Here is a 23,144-nt window from a genome sequence, read left to right as displayed (position 1 = left end):
CTAAACACCCCAGACAACTCCATTGACCCCAATCAGCTCCTTATTGATCAGCAGTACTCAGCCAAGTTTGATGCAACAAACTTTAGACGATCACTCACACCTCTCCTTGGCACTTTTCCGTGATCCGTCACCTCCCTCTGTCTCTATTATGCAGGGACTAGTCACTTGAGAACTCCTCGTAGCCTCCCTTGTCCTCTTCGTGCCAGTGCCAGTGGTGACCACCATTTTGGCATGTAGCGGCCATGTCCAGAGTGTCGTTTCGCCTCGGCCCTGCTATTGCTCGTCGTCTTCGCGCACGTGAGCCTGTCCAGCGTGTTCCCCGCATCATCGCCGTCCCCTTGGACTCCTCTCCCCCTCCGACAAGGCTTTAATGGCACTCATTGCCGCGGGTCCACGGGCGCGCTGTAGCCGACCGTCTTCTTCACCTCTGTTGGCTTCTTCCTTCCCTTGTCCCCGACCTCTGCCTCATCTCCGTGACCTCTGTGTCTCGTCCGCATCCTCCCTCGTCTCCTTGCCACCCCTCCCCGTGACCCTTGGCCACGTGTGCCCGTCACCAGAGCGCGGACACGTAGCCGCGCGCATGCCACCTCACCCCTCGCCGCTCGGCTATATATAGCCCCTTCCCATGGCTCCCGAGCACTCCATCGCCTCCCCCTCACTCCCAGAACCCCGCCTAGCTACTCAAACGAGCTCCAGAGTCCCTCTCTGCCTGCCATGGCCGCCGTGCCCATCATCAGCCTCGGCCTAAATTGGCTCAAGCTGAGCCCTCCCCTTCCTTTCTTCCACCACCAGTAGACCACCACCACCACGGTGAAGCCTCTCAGCCCTTCACCTCATCCTCCAGAGCACCATGGCCTTAGTTCCATCTTCATCGACGCCGGCCGTCCGCCGCGGCCGAAGCCCTGCTCTCCTCCGTCGTCTCCGGCGACAGTGCCACCTACCAGTCGACGCGGCTTGTCCTGCTGAGCGTTTTGGTAGGTCGGGCGCCGCCTACGGTGGTCGGAGTCACCGACGAACCTCGTCGGGGCGGCTACTCCCTCGGCCCAGCGCGGGCAGGCGCGCGAGGAAGAAGGAGATGACGCCCTCCCTGCCAACTGGTCGCGGGCCCCACATGTCAGCGAGACTAGGTCGGCCCCGCACCCTGCTAACTGGATTATGTGGAGGCGTAAACCCGTTAGTACGTTTTCGTTTTCAGAAAGCGTATTTTCCATCTCCTTCAGCTGGAGTACATTTTCTTTTATTGAAAGCGTATTCCTCTCTGTTTCACCCTGGAATATGTTTTCTTAGTGAGAGAGCATATTTCTAATTTTGCGCATCTGTCTTATCCACTCAGGGACTTGTTTGTGATGATAAATTTGCAGAAAAGTCCCTGATCTTCATCTCTTCACAATGTTTTACCTGTAACTCCGATTGAGGTGAATCCAATGCCCACATCTTCGTCTCGTCGAGCCCGTTCTATTGGAACCATTTTATTTATGTTTTAAAATTCTGGAAATGACCATTTTGCCCTTGCCCCAAATCAGCCCCCTCTGAGAGAACCCTTTCCGGTGATTCTTTCCACGATCGGTCCGCACTTCTTTCCGGAGCCTTCTTCATCCCAGGCAAGCCACAACCACCATTTGCATGATAGCCATGCAGTAGCATTGGTTTTCAACTTAAATCTTTAATACATGTCTGTTTGTTTTGCTACTGTCATCGTTATTTCCGTTATGTGGTTACCGTCATGCCATGGTTTCTTGCACTTTGTTATTATGTTCTACCTGCTAGTATTACTTTAATATGTCATGATTGATAGTAGTACATGTGGATGTTGGTGATGGTCTTCGGTGCAGGACTATCGCCTGTTCCGAGTACCGATCTTATGCAAGTTCCTTTGCATCCAGTTGGTTAAAAGTTTGCATAGTAGTTTTATAGTTATGTTCTTGCATGATGTTTATTGTTGATGCTAGTGGTCATGTTATGCTATGAGTAGTGTTGTACTGGTGATATTCATGCTCGTCATTATGACATGCTCAGTTGGATATGATTTATTGTTGATATGGGTGATAGTTATGTTGCACCCCCATGCTTATGTTGATATCATGTTCATTCATTGTAATTGCATCATGTTATTTTATCATGGCTCAGCATATTTGCATTCAAGTTTAACCGGATTAAATTGAACTTGAACAACTGTTGGCTGAGTCATGGTGCCACCATATCGAGCTGACTAGTGCAACCACGCTTACCTTTGTGGGAAGGTCCTAGCTGGGTCTACTGTCATGCCTCTTGCCGATGCCTCCCACGAGGGAAGGTTATGCGTGGGCGCTACCCTGATCAGGTAGGATGGCATAAGCCTTGTGTGCCCGTTGTTGAGTATGGATCCTTGTCCCTGTTTGGGACCGTTTTGCCACGACGATGGCCGTTGGTGCCTTTGGTAGGCACGGGGCCACCCAGGACTTAGCCCAAAGGGGAGTTGGTCGGAGTGGCTGGGAGAGTGTCATGGCAGTAGGACGGTTTTGTCGGAACACTGTTGGTCCACCCGAATGGGAGTGTGAGGCCATGGGTTCTGTGGTGTGGGTACAGTGTGCTAACCTCTGCAGAGTGTGTTTTAATCTATCGATAGCCGCGCCCGTGGATAAGGGCCCAGTTCATAGTCGGTCACACTATGGGTCAACAGTAATAATAATAATTTGCTTAATAACAACCCCGGTTTGATGATGAAAGAAGTTGGTTGATATTTATGTGATCGTGAGAGGGTCACCGTGGTTTCGAGGATACCGCGTTGTGGATATTTGTGGCGTTATGCGAGAGTCAAGGGTAAAAGTCAAGCTCCTTGTGGTTATGAATGATTACTACGGTATTGTTAATACCAAGCTTGATTGGATCCTGAGATGATCATCTGATGTCCGTGATGGTAAGTTTGTGCAGGTGATGGTTACGAGGTAACCCGAGCAGTGTAAGTTGGTGCATGATAGCGTCATCATGTTGCATGCTAGTATTATCATGTTCATATGTTTATGCCATGCTCGTATTGTTATAGCTGTATCATGTTGCACATGCCCTATTGTTCTGATAGTATTGTGTTCATCTTTGCTTAATAATCTGTAATTGCCATGTTGTTCTCTGTCTTGATTGCTTCTGGTTATTGTGAGCTTGCAAGTACATTCAATGCACTGACCTGGCGTGTCATGCCAGTTTGCAGGTCATGCCGGATTTGATTGCTTGTTTGACGTGGATTCCTTATTTGTGAGCTAGGATAAGCGTTCCAGCCAGAGTCTGTGCGGAGTGGAGTTCACCATGGCCGTCGCTGCTCCGCTGCCAGTATTCATTCCGCTGCTTCATGTTGTTCAGCTCCTTGCATAGAGGAACCGTGGCAGGCATAGTGTCGCTATGCCGATGTAACCCCCCTTGTACCCATATAGATTGTAATAAAGAGCTGATTTGTTCTATACTAAGCAGTGCCGTATTCCAGAAGACTTTCCTCGATCTCTGGGCTAGAATATGGGACGTTCCGGTTTCTTTGAGCCAGGGTGCCATAGTGGTGCCACCCGTTGTGACAAGTACAACTAGCCGAGAGGGAGGAGGTGGTGTGGCAGGTCAGCGAGACTTGGAAATAGCGGTGAAGCATGCCATTGTTGCTGATTTGATGCCACTCATTAGAGAAGGCCCTCCAGCGTTGAGGACAATGCCCTTTCAATGGGGGGAGGATGATGAGGGCATCCCAGTACATCTTGTTGTTCCCACGAAGGAGAAGGTGAAGCCCAACTTCAGGACTCCTCCAAGATAGAGGTGTTCCAAAGGGGGTGACCGAACCATTGGTTCCAGTTTTATCTATTTTTATTTCCAGGTCATGTTATGTGCCACTTAGGATTTTTTTTGTGTGTTTCGGTGTGGGCTTGTCCAACCAACTAGTTTTCTAGATGCCTATATAAGGAGGCCAGTGGCTAGGTTTAGAGGGGGTTAAATTTTTAGATTGAGTTTTGAACATTGTGTCCACGTGGTGAATCATCCCTCCGAGGACGGCACTGCTATTTATCAAATAAAGTGATGATTGCGTGAAGGTTCTTATGTGATCAAGGATTATCGTGCCAAGGTTAGAGGCATGTTGTTCATCTCCATGATGCTTGCTGGTTTCGTTTCCTCATCTTCAGGTTGCGTGGATTGATCTCATGATTAGAAGGTTTGCTATCCGGTTTTCTTGCGGTGAAAGACCGGGAAAAAACACTAGGATCATCACGTTGATCCTTATTAACTCTGGTGCAAACTGTACTCTGGTTGACCTACGAGGTTCTATAGTAACTTGATCTGAAGTTTCATGATCATCATCATTAGCTTCCTCACTAATTGGTGTAGGAATCACTAGAACTGATTTCTGTGATGAACTACTTTCCAATCGGGAGAGGGTACAATTACCTCATCAAGTTCTACTTTCCTCCCACTCACTTCTTTCGAGAGAAACTCCTTCTCTAGAAAGGATCCATTCTTAGCAACGAATATCTTGCCTTCGGATATGTGATAGAAGGTGTACCCAACAGTCTCCTTTGGGTATCCTATGAAGACGCATTTCTCTGATTCGGGTTTGAGCTTATCAGTTTGAATTTTTTTCACATAAGCATCGCAACCCCGAACTTTAAGAAAAGACAGCTTTGGTTTCTTGCCAAACCATATTTCATATGGTGTCATCTCAACGGATCTAGATGGTGCCCTATTTAACGTGAATGCAACTGTCTCTAAGGCATAACCCCTAAAATGATAGTGGTAAATCGGTAAGAGACATCATAGGTCGCACCATATCTAATAAAGTACGGTTATGACGTTCGGACACACCATTACGCCATGGTGTTCCAGGTGGCGTGAGTTGTGAAACTATTCCACATTGTTTTAACTGAAGGCCAAACTCGCAACTCAAATATTTGCTTCTACGATCAGATTGTTAAAACTTTATTTTCTTGTTACGATGATTCTGCACTTCACTCTAAAATTCTTTGAACTTTTCAAATGTTTCAGACTTGCACTACAAAAAAAATACACTTCCGTGATGATACGTGTTTGTCACAGTAGGTCGCTTTTTTTGTCATGCATGTACATCCATGACAAATTTATGACAGAATCAAGATAGTCATACCTGTGATGTCGTAGAAGTGTTCCATGACATTACCAAAATTATCATCACGGAAGTGTCCACTTCCATGACGATAAATCGCGCCTCACAGAAGTGCTTTCGTCAAGGGTGACCGACACGTGGCATCCACCGTAACGGAACGCCGTTAAGCTATCTGTAAGTGCATCTAGTGCCACCCCTAGTTGGTTTTGGAGTATTGACGACAAACCTAGTTGAGGGACTAATGTGTTTGTGAGAATTGCAGGATAACACAGGTAGAAGTCCCTCATTGATTCGGTTTTCCTACCAGAGATGACCCCTAAAAATGTATGAAGACATTGATGTCAAAGGTGGTATGTGAAGATACTACCATTGAAGACTATGACAAGAGAATACATCGCATGAAGCCTATGGAACTCGAAGACTTAGATCTTTCATAGTTCTTTTTCTTCTTTATTGAGTCATAGGAACCACCATACTGTTAAGTGGGGTCCAAGAGAACCAGTCAGAATGACTGAAGTGATGCTTAACCAAAACATATGTCTTCGAGTGAAGACTATGAGAGCGAATCTTGTCCAGAGTCGGACAAGTCAGCTTTGCTTGTAGCCCAAGTAAAGTTGCCGTGTGTGTATGAAATCTGACCGTTGGAACACGTGTCAGTTCCTTAGTGACCCAGGGTCATTTCGGACAAATCAGGTCGGGTTGCCTAGTGGCTATAAATAGCCCACCCCCTACAACCATAAACGGTTGGCTGCTCAGAGTTAGAGTACGGCTTTTGTCGTTTGAGAGCAACCCACCTCGAAGCCTTTGAGAGAGAATTCCTTGCGAGGATAAAGCCCTAACCACCCAGAGCCAAAGAGTGTTAGGCATCACTTAAGTCTTCTTGTCTGTGTGATCTGAAGACTTATTACACTTGAGGACTGTGAATCCTCCAGCCGGTTAGGCGTCGCGTTCTGAGCATCCAAGAGACATTGTGGATTGCCGGTGAACGAAGTCTGTGAAGGTTTGGGAGTCTACCTTGAAGACTTACCTGAGTGATTGGGCGAGGTCTGTGTGACCTTAGCTCAAGGGGAATACGGTGAGGACTGGGTGTCCTGAGCTGCGTGTTCAGGACTGGGTGTCCGGGACTGTGTGTCCTCAGGTTTAAATACCTAGCCGCCCTAACCAGACGTACAGTTGTCACAACAACTGGAACTGGTCCAACAAATCATTGTCTTCAATGAGTCACTAGTTTCATCCTTCCCTTCCATTTACTTACTGTTTGTCCTTGTGAAGTCATTGTATGATTGCACTATCTTTTGTCTTCACTGAGTGACTGCGTGTTCTGTTTGGCTTCATAATATCTTCCTACCTGATCCTTACTACATTGCTGCTATTAGTCATTGTGCTTTCACTCCATTGAATACTTGACTATGGTTTGCTTAGTGTAGTCTACCTTCCGCTGCATGGTAATAGGTTTATTTCTATTGTTTTTCTTCATAACTTCCATGTTTTGAAGACTTTCATAAAAATCGCCTATTCACCCCCCCTCTAGTCGATATAACGCACTTTCACTATCGGGTCGGGTTTTGGATCCGATAACCCGTTAACAGCCCCGACCAATGGGGATTTTCCATGTGTAAAATCATCATTGGCTAGAGGAAACACGTGTCGGATCATCGCTGGGACAGATGTCATCCACTCATTGGACAGGAGGCGCCTATGATAGGTCGACACGTGGCACGGCCCAATAGTGGCCCATTCTGGTGAAAAAGGCCAGCTCAGTAAAAATTAGCAGGCCGGCCCATATAAGGCCTACTTGTGTCAGGTCCATTTATGCCCACGGCCCATACGAGATGTGCCAATTCGGCCCGTTAAAGATTTGACACCATTGCAGCCCATCGTCAGTTCGAGCCCTTAACAGCCCGCTATATATTTGGGCTCAATATCGGCCCGACGAGATTTCAGCCTGTTAACGACCCATTTAATGGATGGGCCAATTTTCAGGATGTACATCTTTCGGCCTTTTAGCGACCCATTTAAATGTTGGGCTAATTTTCGGCCCGGTGTGTCTTTCAGCCAGTTGACGGCCCATAAATCTGATGGGCCATTTGTAGTCGGACCTGAGTTTTGGCCTTTTAGTGGCCCATTTAAGTGTTGGGCCAATTTCTGGCCCGATGTCACTTTCAGCCTGTTGACGGCCCATAAATCAGTTGGGCCAATTGTAGTCGGACCTGAGTTTTGGCCTTTTAGCGACCCATTTAAGTGTTGGGACAATTCCTGGCCCTGTTTGCCTTTCATCCTATTGACGGACCATAAATGAGTTGGGCCATTTGTAGTCGGACCTTAGTTTTGGCCTCTTAACGACCCATGCCCTTCATGGTCCAATACTAGCCCGGTTTCTCTTTCGGCCTGCTAAAGGCCCACAACACAGTTGGGCCGTTTACAATACGACCTGACTTTCGGCCTCTTAGCGGCCAATGCTCTTCATGGTCCAATACAAGCCTGCTGTCTCTTTCGGCCTGCTAAAGGCCTACAGTATAGTTGGGCCATATGTAGCCCAAACATAGTAACGGCCTGTTAACGGCCCGTGACATAAATTGGGGCCACCTGTTGCCCGCTTCGATGTCGGCCTGTTAACGACCTGGGAGGTAAGAGGGCCGACCATTAACTTTCGGCCTAGTAACAACCCATCAACTTAATGGGCCCACTAAAGTTCGTTCATGTATTTAGGCCAAATTAGATAATTTGAGCCCATTACGACGAGCAAAGGTATGGCATACAGGGAATAATGTTGCACATCCAGAATATATTACAGGAAATTACATCCACTGGGCAATCAAAGATTGATGCCAGTGCAAATAAATGAGCAGAACCTAACCATCTACAACGTCACAATCTGCAACCTCAGCACAGATGACACCCATAAGCATGTGGGCAAGTTCTTGCTGCTTTGCCACACTGTCTCTGAAAACATTGATCAGTTGTTGTGTTGCATGACTCTGCACCTCTGATTCATCCACCATTTCCATCATTGCTTCAGCCATTAATTGGTTCACAAACATACATTTATTCTGTCACATTCGAGACAGAGGATACTGAACAGATTCAGATGGCGATTTTGGCAGGCTTGTATTATTGATAGTGGAGAGTCTCTTGACCACTTCATCATAACATAAATTAGGATAGAAACCAAACAAATTAATCATGAGTTATTGCCATATTAATTGGCCTAGATTTACTGGAAAGAAACAATGGGGTTGCCTTGCTGTTTTCAGAGTTTGTCTTCTTATCTTCAGCAGCCTGCACAAAATTAACACACTAGCATTGCTATCATTGGCCAGGTCAGATAATAGGAAAGCAACGAACATTTGGGCAACTAGCCTACACCAAATTAACACAATATGGCACAGCTATCATCAGCCAGGTAAGGAAATACGAAAGCAACATTGACACAATGAATGAATGGGCAACCAGAGAAGCACTACAATTCAGTAATGTGCATGATATGAGATAGCACATTCATGCAGCTCAGTACGCAAAACTACCAGGCAGTTTTCCTTACAAAAATCAACATTGGCGCCTTTAACATTTTGCTACAACTAATTTTAGATCAGATAAAGGTTAGATTCAGGCCGATTAACAAAATACATGCTGATGTAAAAATATAGTGATATAGAACAGGTACTTACATCAGCACTGGAGCACAGAGAATTCCCGCAAGATATTTTCCTTGAATACGATCCCAATGGAGGAAGTCTTGTATCGTTTAACCTTATTTTCTAAAAGAGAGACGGGTAAGAAACATGTAGAAAATATGATCAGAATGCTATAAAATTTCATGATGCGAGGATACGCACACGCTTCTTAGAATGGAGTTGACATTCTTTTGCTGGACTGGAGCGGCCTAGATCTTTGGCCACTGGAATCTTCTTATTATCAGTGGGAGTTAGGTTTCTCTGTGCTGGAGCAGTATCTATGAAAAATGGAGTTGGTTTATTATCTCCTGGCGTTTGGATCTTTTGCAAAGACCTGGTTTGTAACCCTTCAGATTCTAACATAGTCATCTTCCCCTTGCATGCCTTATATAGAAGAATGGTGATTCAGTTATAAAACATGCTACAACAGAGATGGAATAGGTACTGAAGAATAGAAAGGCATGACATACTGACATGTATTCACTCCATCCGGAAATAAAAGGATGGGTCTAGGCGTATTTCAGTTGTAGATACATACAGTTTTATCCATTTCTGCGACATTTAATCCGGACGGAGGGAATATGATGTAAGAGCTAGGGATACGACAGGACAACACAGTAAAAAACACTAAAAAACCCACTTCAGAACCAAAGTATTCAAACCCGCTGATATGAGATAGTACACTCATGCAGCTCAGGATGCAAAACTACCAGGCAGTTTTCCTTGCAAAAATCAACATTGTGGCCTTTAATCATACATTTTGCTACAACTAAGTTTAGATCAGATAAAGGTTGGCTTCACACTGATTAACAAAATACATGCTGATGTAAAAATATAGTGATATACAACAGGTACTTACATCTACATTGGAGCACAGAGAATTCCTGCAAGAATCTTTCCTCATAAACGATACCATTGTAGAAAATCTTCTATCTGTTAAGCTTATTTTATAAAAGAGAGATGGGTAAGAAACATGTAGAAAATATGATCAGCATGCTATAAAATTTCATGATGCAAGGATACGCACATGCTTCTTTGAACTGAGTTGACATATTTTTGCTGGACTGGAGGGGACTAGTTCTTTGGCCACTGGAATCCGCTTATTATCAGTAGGAGTTGGTTTTCTCTGTGCTGGAGCAGTATCTTTAAAAACTGGAGTTGGTTTATTATATCCTTGCGTTTGGATCTTTTGCAAAGGCCTTGTTTGTAACCCTTCATATTCTAACATAGTCGTCTTCCCCTTGCATGCCTTGTATAGAAGAATGGTGCTTTAATTATAAAACATGCGGCAGTAGAGAGATGGAATAGGTACTGAAGAATAGAAAGGCATGACATATTGACACGTATTCCCTCCATCCGGAAAAAATGGATGGGTCTAGGTGAGAGTGCGTTATATCGACTAGAGGGGGGGGGGTGAATAGGCGATTTTTATGAAAGTCTTCAGAACATGGGAGTTTTGAAGACAAATGATAAAATTAAACCTATTACCATGCAGCGGAAGGTAGACTACACTAGGCAAACCATAGTCAAGTATTCAATGAAGTGAAAGCACAAAGACTAATAGCAGCTAGGTAGTAAGGATCAGGTAGGAAGATATTGTGAAGCCAAACAGAACACACAGTCACTCAGTGAAGACAAATGATAGAGCAAACATACAATGACTTCACAAGGAGTAACAGTAAGTAAAGTGAAGTGAAGATGAAACCAGTGACTCGTTGAAGACAATGATTTGTTGAACCGGTTCCAGTTGCTGTGACAACTGTACGTCTGGTTGGAGCGGCTAGGTATTTAAACCTTAGGACACACAGTCCCGGACACCCAGTCCTGAACACGCAGCTCAGGACACCCAGTCCTCACCGTATTCTCCTTGAGCTAAGGTCACATAGACCTCGCCCAATCACTCTGGTAAGTCTTCAAGGTAGACTCCCAAACCTTCACAGACTTCGTTCACTGGCAATCCACAATGTCTCTTGGATGCTCAGAACGCGACGCCTAACCGGCTGGAGGATGCACAGTCCTCAAGTGTAATAAGTCTTCAGATCACACAGACAAGAAGACTTAAGTGATGCCCAATTCTCTTTGGCTCTGGTTGTTAGGGCTTTATCCTCGCAAGGAATTCTCTCTCAAAGGCTTCGAGGTGGGTTGCTCTCAAATGACAAAAGTCGTACTTTCAATCTGAGCAGCCAACCGTTTATGGTTGTAGGGGGTGGGCTATTTATAGCCACTTGGCAACCCGACCTGATTTGTCCGAAATGACCCTGGGTCACTAAGGAACTGACACGTGTCCCAACGGTCAGATTTCAAACTCACACGGCAACTTTACTTGGGCTACAAGCAAAGCTGACTTGTCCGACTCTGGACAAGATTCGCTCTCATAGTCTTCACTCGAAGACATAGGTTTTTGGTTTAGGCATCACTTCAGTCATTCTGACTGGTTCTCTTGGACCCCACTTAACAGTACGGTGGTTCCTATGACTCAACACAAAAGAAAAAGAACTACGAAAGATCTAAGTCTTCGAGCTCCATAGGCTTCATATAGTGTCTTCTCTTGTCATAGTCTTCAATGTGAATATCTTCATATACCACCTTTGACTTCAATGTCTTCATACAGTTTTAGGGGTCATCTTTGGTAGTAAAACCGAATCAATGAGGGACTTCTACCTGTGTTATCCTGCAATTCTCACAAACACATTAGTCCCTCAACTAGGTTTGTCGTCAATACTCCAAAACCAACTAGGGGTGGCACTAGATGCACTTACAATCTCCCCCTTTTTGGTGATTGATGACAAACTAGTTGAAGTTTTCAACGGGGAATATAATCTGTGAAATTGTAAAGGATAAGGAATTGTCTTCATAAGTTGCAAGGGCTCCCCCTGAAGATGTGCATATTAATTAATTTGCTATTGGAATGCAAATGCACATGGCAGGTTGTACTTGTGGAGATCCACTTCAACTTATGATGACAATCCACTATGCATGTGAAAGTATATGAAGATAATGACATGCATAATGGAAAATGGACGTCTGCAGAATGAGCTAAGTGCGGAATTTATCGTCGCACATGCGGAATTTATCTTCGCAAAACAAGGTGGCAAATAAGTAGCAGATGACCATCTAGTTTAAGTGTTACAACTCATAAGAACCAAATGTAGCAAAAATGAGAGTTGTAAGCACGAAGCAAAATATAAAGCACCTGCCCATATGGACCCGCTTGAAGACTATCAGTCTCATATGCTTCTCCCCCTTTTGTCAGTAATGACCAAAAAGGTTTGACGACATAGAGCCTCTACTCGTTCCCATGAGGAGTAGGTGAAGTAGCAGGGTTGTTGGTGTTGTTTGGCGGTGCAAAAGAGCTTGGAGGTGATGAAGGAGGTGGCGGTTAAGTAACCTCGTCTTCTTCCTCAATAATTCTGGCAGTCACTGTGGCAGCAGAGGAAGAGAACTCAGAGTCTTCAAGGGATGGAGTTCCTAGCAGCACAGCCCTTCGAGGAGGTGTGGAGTCAAACTTGAATCTCTCAGTGAAGCCATCCTCTTGAAGATCAGCTTCAGAAAGCATCATCGTTAGCCCTTTGCATGTGCGGCGACAGGTTTCATGGGAAACGAAAGCATTCTTGGTGGCAAGATTTCGAGTGCGATTAACATCCACCAAGAGGCTTTTCATCTGACGCTTCAGCCAGTCATGATGCCTATCCTGTTTCTGATGTAGAGCCACAAGAAGCTCTCGGTCGTTGAGAACACGAGTGCACTTCTTGGGTCTTGGAGCAGTGGCACTGTCAGTGGCTTCAGTGGAAGCAGGGTGTGGTGCACGTGTAGTGCCAGCCAAAGGATACACCCGAGAAAATGCTTCAACGCCTTCAACGTTCTGAGTAAAACTCTGATGGTCTGCATTCTGAAGACTTAGAGGTTGCTTGGCAGGCTCAGAATATATGGCTTCAGTAGACATGTCCACGTCAGGCAAGAAGATCCGATGGTTGCGGGCTGAGGGCTGATACGAGATGGCGGAGTGTAGCTTGATTAGCCGCATGACCCAAGGGGCGTAGAACTTCAAACCAAACAGATCAATGCCTGATGCAGCAAGTTGGCGTATGAAGAAGTCCTGTGCATTGAAGCATTTGCCATGAAGTATATAGAAGACCAAAGTCTTCATTGCACCCTAAAGCTTGGCATTTGGAGAGTGCCCTTTGATAGGCCAGAGAGTTCGCCTGATGATGTGATAGATAGTTCTAGGTAGGTACTCAAGGTCTTCAACGAAGAACTTTGTGGGATAAGCAGCATCTTGGGGCAATGGCTTCATCATGCTGAGCATTTGACTCATATCAGGTTCTGGCCACTGAAAGATGCTCTCAATAGCTTCAGCATGCAGCTGACAGCCTTGCTCGAAGAGATCGCCAGGAGTGGGCAAGCCAGTGAGCTCAATGATGTCAAATGCATTGGCTTCGTGATGAATGTTTCTAGTCATCCACTCTAGGACCCAAGTCTTCGGATCTCTGCTGTACCCTTTGATGTGAAGTGTGGCATAGAATTGTAGCAGCAGCTCTTCATTCCAATGCTCTTCATCAGTAACAAACTGCAGCAGACACACTTGCTTGAAGCAATCCAGCGCTTCTTCTAGACAGGGCAGACCAGCTATAGCTTCAACGTCAAGGCGCTTGTGTGGGAAGATGCGACCTTGGTTCTAAAGAATGCAAGAGTAATAGCTTCGCTGAGGATAGCTCCAGAACCGATCAGATGATATCCTTTCCCTTGAGTAGGGGTTCCTGGAGCTATTGAAGAACGTGTTGTCTGCCCTGAAGCCATTGATGTTGAAGGAGCCAGGTGCTGATGCAGGACCTGGAAACCTTGGCAGTCTTGGGATTGGCTTCTGGACCTGAGGCCTATGCTCAACATGATAGTTGAATTGGGGACCGGCAGCAGACTCAGGAACAGAAGTGGCGGGATCAGTGGCTTCGCTGTCTTCTGAAGCTTTTGCTGGGGAGGGCTCCACATTAGCTTCATTGTTGGTTGTGGCAGCCTCAAGATTTTCATCCTCCACTTGACTAGCTGGAGGGACGGTCACAGGCACGTTCTCCTGGAGAACTGCTTCTTGGTGGAACAGGGGAGTGGGATCTTGTGGTACTTCTTCTTCTGCGGCTGATGCAGCCGGAATGTCTTCAGCAGAGACTTGAGGCCTTGGACCTTTGCGAAGCCTGCGGAACGCAGACGACGCCTATGGAGTTGGAGTGGGCTGGGCCTCATAGTCTTCTTCCTCTTGTGGGCGATCCGCCCATGAAGCATCCTGTGCAATTGGCGTCAGTGGACGACCAATGCTGATGAGTTTGCTGTTTTCAAACTGAGGAAGGACTGCATCATCTTCTACATTGTCATGATGACCAATGTCTTCAGCAGCGATGGGATCAGCTGCTGGAATGTCTTCAGCTTCAGGAGCCTCTGTGGAAGCAGGCTCATGAACTGTCAGTTGACGTTCTGCGTCAGGATGAACCATAGAAATGGGTTCAACTATCAAGGGCTCTGTGGGAGTAGCCCGAGCTTTCTTGGTCTTTCTCTTTTTCTTGGTGGGGGCAGTAGGAGAGGCTTCAGAGTGTTTCCTCTTCCTGGCTTCAGCCTCAGCAGTTCTTGTCTTCTTGAGCTTTGAAGCTGTTGACCAGCTCTTTGGCTTCGAGCCAGTCATTCTTGTTGGGAAGACAATCGGAACTGCTTCTTGCCTTGGTGCATCAGGTTCAGCCGTAGCAGGCTTCTTCTTCTTATTTGCGGCCATCCTGGGGTCGATGCCATGACGCCCAAGTGCCTTGCGCTTCTCAGCCTCATTATAGGCTTGCACACATCTGTCAGCCAGAGTCTTCATGCGCTCACGCGAACCCTGAGCTTCTGCACGCTTCTTCACAAAGGCTTCCTTGAGCTCGTGCATCATTGTCTTGAAGTTCTTCACTTCTTGCACGCTGAGCTTGGCCATATGCTTCTTGAACCGAGCCTTTTCATAGTCAATCTTCTGCTTCAGTTCAACAATGCGCTGGGCAATAGCAAGTTCTGAAGCAATGGCGCCTTGGAAGGCGACACTGAGGCCAATGGGTAGCTGCAGATCTTCAAAGCTGATGTTTGGCGTGTCAAACCACTCGTCAATGAAGTTGTGGATGATGGTGACATCAAAGAGAGGCAGATCATTGAAGATTTCTGCTTCTTCTTTGCTCTTCATGAGTTGCTCAAGAGCGTCATCTGCAAGATCTTCATCACTTGACAGATCAATGTCGTCATTGCGCAGAATGGCATCAGCTGTTAGCTCTTTGCCAGTGTGAGACAGAGGCATCTTATCCTTCTGGTGCTTGGAGACGCGTGATAAATCTTCAGATTGCACACTGTCTTCAGGAGGTGCAGTTGCCAATGGCTTCGCCCTTGAGATTTTTGGTGAAGGGGCTGGCTTTGAAGCTTTTGGCTTCTTCAACTGCTTTGGCTTCGGCACTGCAGGCGCGTCATCGGACTCAGTGTTAGCTGCAGGCTCATTCACTGCAGTCCCTTGAACCAAGATGTAGGTGATGAGGCCTTCAAGGTTGGCGAAAGGACCGATGACATTGGGTTCTGCATGTCGTGTGCCATCTGCCCTTGGAGATGAGGGACCAGGGTTGAAGTCTAACCCCAAAGTCTTCTTGTTTTGCTTCGCTGAGTTCTGAGCAAACTGGAAGTTGCGCTTGAACAGATTGTCGTCACGACACCATAGCAGTGACGACGAGTGTGCATCAGCAGGCTGTGGTCCACAGACCATGCATGGATAGAAGCCTTGAGCAATGGCTTCATCTCTGGACCTGGGTAGAAGATTCTTGAATAGGATGTCTCCCCACGGTCTCTTGATGGCGTTTTTCTCAGCATACTCCTGGGTCACAAATTTGTATTTGAACCATTGTTCTACCCAATATCTTCGTATCCATTGGATTCGGGTCTTGCGCTGACTGTAATCCTCTTCAGGATCTGTCTTGTACATTTCTGAGAGTTCATCTGGCAGATCTCTGGAGGTCTCACCACGACGCTTTCTACCACCCTTCCTTGCTGCTTTCTCTAAAGCCATAAACTTTAACTTGAAAGGCTTCAAGACGTTCAAAGGCTTCAAAGGTTTTCATTTGCTGGACCAACAGGAACTGGCTTCAGGAGAATTTATGTGATGCTGTAAAAATTCTGCAAATGAATGCAGACTATGAGAACTGAAGGATTCTCCCACAGACATGTACCTGTGACAGCATTAAGGTGCGAGGGAAGGGGAAGAGGTCATATGCATTCTCAGAAGATTTTGAAGATAAATCAGTTTAGAAGACATTGACCTCATCGTGCGAAGACATTCACTCATAGATAAGAAGTTGGTTCCAGATTTGTACGAATCCACAGATCAGTACAAGTGAGGAATCTAACTACTTTGTGAAGCACAAGTGAATATACTAGGCATGTTATGAGATGCAGTATGAGAGAGATCTAGCTTGTGTGAACAGAAACTGCTTGTGGTAGAAAGTGACAGATCAATAGGATCAACGGTGCTGTAAAAAAGAGGAAGTTTCATTTACCACACTAAGAACTGCTAGACGGAGTGTAAGATGAGGCCGAGCAGTTCGATCTTTCGTGCCCTAACTTGGCGACGGAGGACACCTACGACGACGGTGGAGAGGACGATGTCCGCGGTCGGCGTGAAGACGGCGTCGGAGAGGTTGCGGCAGCGAAGCGCTTCGTCGCCGGCATCGTCGAGAGCTAGCGGTGGCACTAGGGTTCGTGCGAGGGTGGAAGAAGAGATAATGACCGCTGTGAGTGTGTATTTATAGGCACAGGGGCGGCACTATGCTATTACACAGGTGCCCCTGGCGATTCGCATCTGAGGAACACGTGGCCAGTATGCAGAATTTTGGGGTTTGTTCCACGTCCCACACACGCCTGGATTGTCGGGTGGTCGTTCCCACTTCTCCGGATTTCATGTGGAGGAATGATCATTGAAAACAGACTTAATGGTTGTCTCTATATCTTCTGCTGACAAGGACACAGAGAAGACATTCGACAGTTTCAATAGAATGCATATGACTTGGAGAGATAGAGTTTGAGATAGAAAGCATAGAGAGGTTAGGGTCCGGTCACATTCACTTAGTTCAAAAGATTCAACACGAAGACATAGCTATAAGTGAATGCTGTAGAGGACAGAACACTAGTATATATATATATATATAATCAACATAGTGAAGATAATCATGAAAATATGTTGAGATCGAAGCCAAACCAAATGTGAAGACATTGCAAGGTAACGCCATGAGTGAAACACTTCAAAATAGAACATTTGGTGGTGGCTTTACCCACCGTATAGGAAGTATTAGACCCAGACACGGCGCACAATTATTGTGGCGCTCCGAAGTCAAATTCCACATTAATGTATTCACACTTAGAATGTATGTCTTCATTGATTGAAGATATACTTTACTTTGTGTGTTGCACATCTAAGTCATCAATATGCATAAGGGTTAGGATGTGTGCCTGATCATAGGACATTTGAGGATTCCAGGATATTTAGCTCACACCGTAACTTGCAAAACCTCTTCTCATCCAAGGGCTTGGTGAAGATATCTGCCAATTGCTCTTCAGTGTTGATGTGTATGATATCAATGTCTTCCTTCACAACATGATCTCTGAGAAAGTGATGACGAATTTCAATGTGCTTTGTCTTCGAGTGCTGAACTGGGTTGTTGGCAATCTTGATGGCGCTTTCGTTGTCGCAGTAAAGTGGCACTTGCTTCAGATGAATGCCATAGTCCTTGAGTGTTTGCTTCATCCACAGAAGCTGAGCGCAGCAAGATCCAGCAGCAATGTATTCAGATTCAGCAGTGGAGAGAGATACACAGTTCTGCTTCTTTGAAGACCAACATACAAGTGATCGTCCCAGAAAGTGACATGTGCCTGATGTAGACTTGCGATCAACTTTGTCACCAGCATAATCAGCATCCGAGAATCCAACCAGATCAAACTCTGAGCCCTTTGGATACTATAATCCTAGAGTTAGGGTGTGAGCCAAATATCGAAGAATTCGCTTCACAGCTAAGTGATGCGACTCCTTTGGTGCCGCTTGAAATCGAGCACACATGCAAACACTAAGCATAATATCTGGCCTAGATGCACATAGATAAAGTAAAGAACCAATCATGGAGCGGTATACCTTTTGATCGAACTCTTTACCATTGTCGTCAGGACCCAGATGATGTTTGGCTGGCATTGGTGTTGTGAAGCCTTTGCAGTCTTGCATACCGAACTTCTTCAGGCAATCTTTGAGATACTTCTCTTGAGATATGAAGATGCCATTGCGTTGTTGTCGTATTTGAAGACCGAGGAAGAACTTCAGCTCCCCCATCATGGACATCTGATATTGCTCTTGCATCATATATCCAAACTCTTCATTGTACTTCTGATTGGTGCAGCCGAAGATAATGTCATCCACATATATTTGGCACACAAACAGTTCACCATCATATGTCTTCGTGAAAAGAGTGGGATCTAGGGAACCAGGTATGAAGCCTTTGCTCTTCAGGAAGTATTTGAGTGTGTCATACCAGGCCCGAGGGGCTTGTTTGAGGCCATACAGTGCCTTATTGAGCTTGTATACCATGTCAGGATGTTTTGGATCTTCAAATCCAGGCGGTTGTGCAACATACACTTCTTCTTCAATCTTGCCATTGAGAAAGGCACTCTTCACATCCATTTGATATAGAAGTATGTTATGATGATTTGCATAGGCCAGCAGTATGCGTATGGCTTCAAGTCTAGCCACAGGAGCAAATGTTTCATCGAAGTCAATGCCTTCCACTTGAGTATATCCTTGGGCAACGAGACGAGCTTTGTTTCTGACAACTTGACCATGCTCATCTTGCTTGTTGCGGTATATCCATTTGGTGCCTATTATATTGTGCTTCCGTGGATCAGGACGCTTAACCAGTTCCCATACATTATTCAGCTCAAACTGTTGAAGCTCTTCTTGCATAGCTTGAATCCATTCAGGTTCCATGAAGGCTTCTTCAACTTTCTTGGGTTCTGCTATTGAGACGAATGCGAAGTGCCCACAGAAATTTGTTAGCTGAGTTGCCCTTGAACGAGTGAGTGGACCAGGTGCATTGATGCTATCAATTATTCTTTCAATCTGCACTTCATTGCCAACGCGAGGATGTACAGGGCGAAGACTTTGCTCTTGCTGTTCATTGTCGTTGTTGGAAGGAATGTCTTCAGGCTGAGCATTGTCTTCATGTTGATCAGGTGCTGAGATGATAAGTTCTTCTTCAGGATGAGCTTCAGAAGGTATAATTTCTCCAGTTCCCATTAGCTTGATTGATTCACTGGATGGAACTTCATCTAGCACATTTGGCAGTTGCTCTCTTTGTGAACCGTTGGTCTCATCGAACCACACATCCACTGTTTCAACCACTTTGTAATGAAAGAGATTGAAGACTCTGTAGGAGTGCGAATCCTTTCCATATCCAAGCATAAAACCCTCATGTGCTTTTGGTGCAAATTTTGAGGTGTGATGTGGGTCCTTGATCCAGCACCTTGCGCCAAATACTCTGAAGTAACTGACATTTGGCTTCTTCCCAGTAAGGAGCTCATAAGATGTCTTGTTCAGTAGCTTGTGAAGATAAACACGATTGATTGTATGGCATGCAGTATCAATGGCTTCGGGCCAGAATTTTCTTGGGGTCTTGTATTCATCTAGCATCATTCTGGCCATCTCAATTAGTGTTTTGTTCTTGCGTTCGACGACGCCATTCTGCTGTGGCGTGTATGGGGCTGAGAATTCATGTGTGATGCCCAAGGTATCAAGATATGTATCGAGGCTAGTATTCTTGAATTCAGTGCCATTGTCACTTCTGATGTACTTTATCTTGGCGCCAAAATTGTTCATAGGTCGATTGGCGAAGCGTCTGAAGACATCCTGCACTTCAGTCTTGTAAAGGATTATGTGCACCCAAGTATATCTAGAATAATCATCAACAATAACGAAGCCATAGAGGCAAGCAGTAGTAGTTAGAGTTGAGTAATGAGTGGGACCGAAAAGATCCATGTGAAGCAGTTCGAAGGGTCGAGTTGTGGTCATGATTGTCTTCGAGGGATGTTTGGCCCTCGTCATCTTCCCTGCTTCACAAGCACCGCATAAGTGGTCTTTCTTGAACTTGACGCCCTCGATGCCTATGACATGCTTCTTCTTCGCAAGGGTGTGGAGGTTTCTCATGCCAGCATGTCCAAGCCTCCGATGCCAGAGCCAGCATTCTGAAGCCTTTGCTAGAAGACATACTGCAAGATGTGGTCCTGCTGAGAAGTCTACCACGTACAAATCATCTTTTCCATACCCTTCAAACACTAGAGACTTGTCAGATTCCATTAGTACAAGGCAACAATATTTTCCAAACATTACGATCATGTTCAAATCGCAAAGCATTGAGACAGACATTAAGTTGAAGCCAAGGGATTCAATAAGCATGACTTTATCCATGTGTTGATCCCTTGAGATTGCAACTCTACCTAGACCCAATACCTTACTTTTACCAGTGTCAGCAAATGTGATGTGGCTCTTGTCGGATGGACGTAAGGTTGAGTCCATAAGAAGACTTCTTTTGCCAGTCATGTGATTTGTACACCCACTGTCAATAATCCATTCTGAAGACGCTGGTGTCGTACCCTACAGTGCAGTTAGGGGGATAGGCTTCACCAAGAGCATTGTGAAGCAGAAACATTTGACGAACTAGTGGGTTATGAAAGCTTAGATCCAGGTTAGGACTAATAGGGAGAGTAGCAAGCGATTCAGGTACGAAGTACATAGTAAGACCATTTGGGCATTTTATCTTGCGCCCTACAAGATCTTTAAGGTCCCCAACAATAGCGTCAGACGATTTTGGTTTTCTGCTGGAGACCTTTCCCTGCAAAAGAGAGTTAAGCTTTCTTAGCCACCCACATCTTCAAGGGTGGCTTAGAAGCAATAAGTCTAAGTGTAGCATCTGAGAATTTTGGTTTTGAAGCCCTAGCAAACAGTCTTGCAGGCGGACAATAGTACTCATAAGAATAAGCAGAATAGTTCTTGGTTTTATGAACATGGCGGTTTAATGAACCGCTCTCATATTCATATGCCTGAGTATGGTTTTCCTGCAAAACATTTGCGTTAGTGCGACTCAGGTGAGTCCTCTGTCTGTATGAAGCCTTTGGACCGTATGAAGCCTTTGGTCTGAGGTTTGTCTTCTTCAAGTGAGGTGTCATGATGACATTCACAGGAAGACTCTCTAGACACCTTTTCGGAACCCAGATCTTCTTCATAGGCGCTCCATTCCTGCAGTTAGTACCAATGTACCTGGCAAATACTTCACCATTCTGATTCTTAAACAGTATATAGTTTGCATCAAAGGATTCATCAATGATAATGGGGTTAGCACAAGTGAAGCCAGATAGATTGGATGGATCTGCTGAAGGTTCCTTTGCAGCAACCCACATGGTTTTGGGGTACTGCTCAGGTTTCCAGTAAGAGCCATCTGCATTCATTTTCCTTACGAACCCTACACCCTCTTTCCTAGGGTTTCGGTTCAGAATCTGCTTTTTCAGGACATCACATAGCGTTTGATGCCCTTTAAGACTTTTGTACATCCCTGTTTCAAGCAATGTCTTCAACCTAGCATTCTCATCAGCAATAGCGGTGGTATCCTCAGCAGAGGGGTTAGTTACCACATCAACAGTTGAAGATATTGCAACAGCAGTAGTAGTAGAAAATTCAGCAACAGAAATAGCATTGTCATGCTCAATGCATTTAAGACATGGTGGTTCAAATCCTTCCTAAGTGGGACTGATCTATTTGGCGCGAAGTGACTCGTTTTCCGTTTGAAGATCTTCATGAACCGCTCTCAATTTCTCAAGATCCTGCTTCCTTTGAAGATAATCATAGGAAAGCTTTTCATGAGTTGTTGAGAGAGTTTCATGACGACTTTCAAGTTCCTGATACTTAACGTGAAGATTTTTTATGTCTTCAATTAAGGATTCCGATCGAGTCATTTCAGCACCTAACAGATCATCGCTTCTGTCTAACAGTTTTTGAATATGTTCCATAGCTTTCTGTTGTTCAGTTGCAATTTTAGCAAGTGTTTTGTAACTAGGTTTTGAACCACAATCAGAGTCATCGTCACTAGATGTTTGATAGTGAGTAGTGCGTGTGTTTACCTTGGCACCGCATGCCATGAAGCAGTAGGTAGAAGCGGAGTAGTCCTTGTCATTTGCATCGGTGTCGGTGATGAAGTCATTGTCTTCAGTGTTGAAGATGGACTTGGCAACGTATGCTGTAGCCAGACTTGCGACGCCTAAGTCGGATTCCTCCTCAGACTCCACCTCCGCCTCCTCAGAAGCAGACTCCTCCTCTGAATCCATTTCCTTGCCAACAAACGCACGTGCCTTGCCAGATGAGCTCTTCTTGTGTGATGAAGACTTTGAGGAAGACTTGAAAGAAGACTTTGAGTATTTCTTCTTCTTCTTCTTCTTCTTCTTCTTGTCGTCAGAGTCATATTCCTTGCTCTTCTTCTTCTTTTTGTTCTCATTGTCCCACTGTGGACACTCAGAGATGAAGTGGCCAAGTTTCTTGCACTTGTGACATGTTTTCCTCTTGTAGTCATGAGCAGGAGCTTCATCATTCCTTGAACTTGATAGGGAAGACTTTCTGAAGCCTTTCTTTTTGGTGAATTTTTGGAACTTCTTGACAAGCATAGCAAGTTTCCTTCCAATGTCTTCAGGATCATCAGAACTGCTGTCAGATTCTTCTTCAGATGAAGAGACAGCTTTTGCCTTCAAGGCACGAGTTCGCCCATAGTTTGGACCGTAGATATCTCTTTTCTCCGAAAGCTGAAACTCATGTGTGTTGAGCCTCTCAAGTATGTCAGACGGATCAAGTGTCTTGAAATCAGGACGTTCTTGAATCATCAGGGCCAGGATGTCAAACGAACTATCAAGTGATCCACAGACCATGCATGGATAGAAGCCTTGAGCAATGGCTTCATCTCTGGACCTGGGTAGAAGATTCTTGAATAGGATGTCTCCCCACGGTCTCATGTTTGGTAATCTCAGTGGCACCGAGGGCTTGAAGCTCATTTGTGATGTTAGTGAGTCGGTCAAACGTGTGCTGGACATTCTCATTGTCATTTCGCTTGAAGCGATTGAAGAGGTTGCGAAGGACACTGATTCTCTGATCTCTATGGGTTGAGATGCCTTCATTAACCTTGGAGAGCCAGTCCCAGACCAGCTTGGATGTCTTCAAAGCACTCACACGGCCATACTGTCCTTTGGTCAGATGACCACAGATGATATTCTTGGCAGTAGAGTCCAGTTGAACGAATTTCTTGACATCAGCAGCAGTGACACCTTCT

This window comes from Triticum urartu, chromosome 2 (assembly GCF_003073215.2).
Source record: "Triticum urartu cultivar G1812 chromosome 2, Tu2.1, whole genome shotgun sequence".
Classification (NCBI taxonomy): Eukaryota; Viridiplantae; Streptophyta; class Magnoliopsida; order Poales; family Poaceae; genus Triticum; species Triticum urartu.
The sequence above is the reverse complement of the archived record's forward strand: the minus strand, read 5'-3'. Positions refer to the sequence as shown.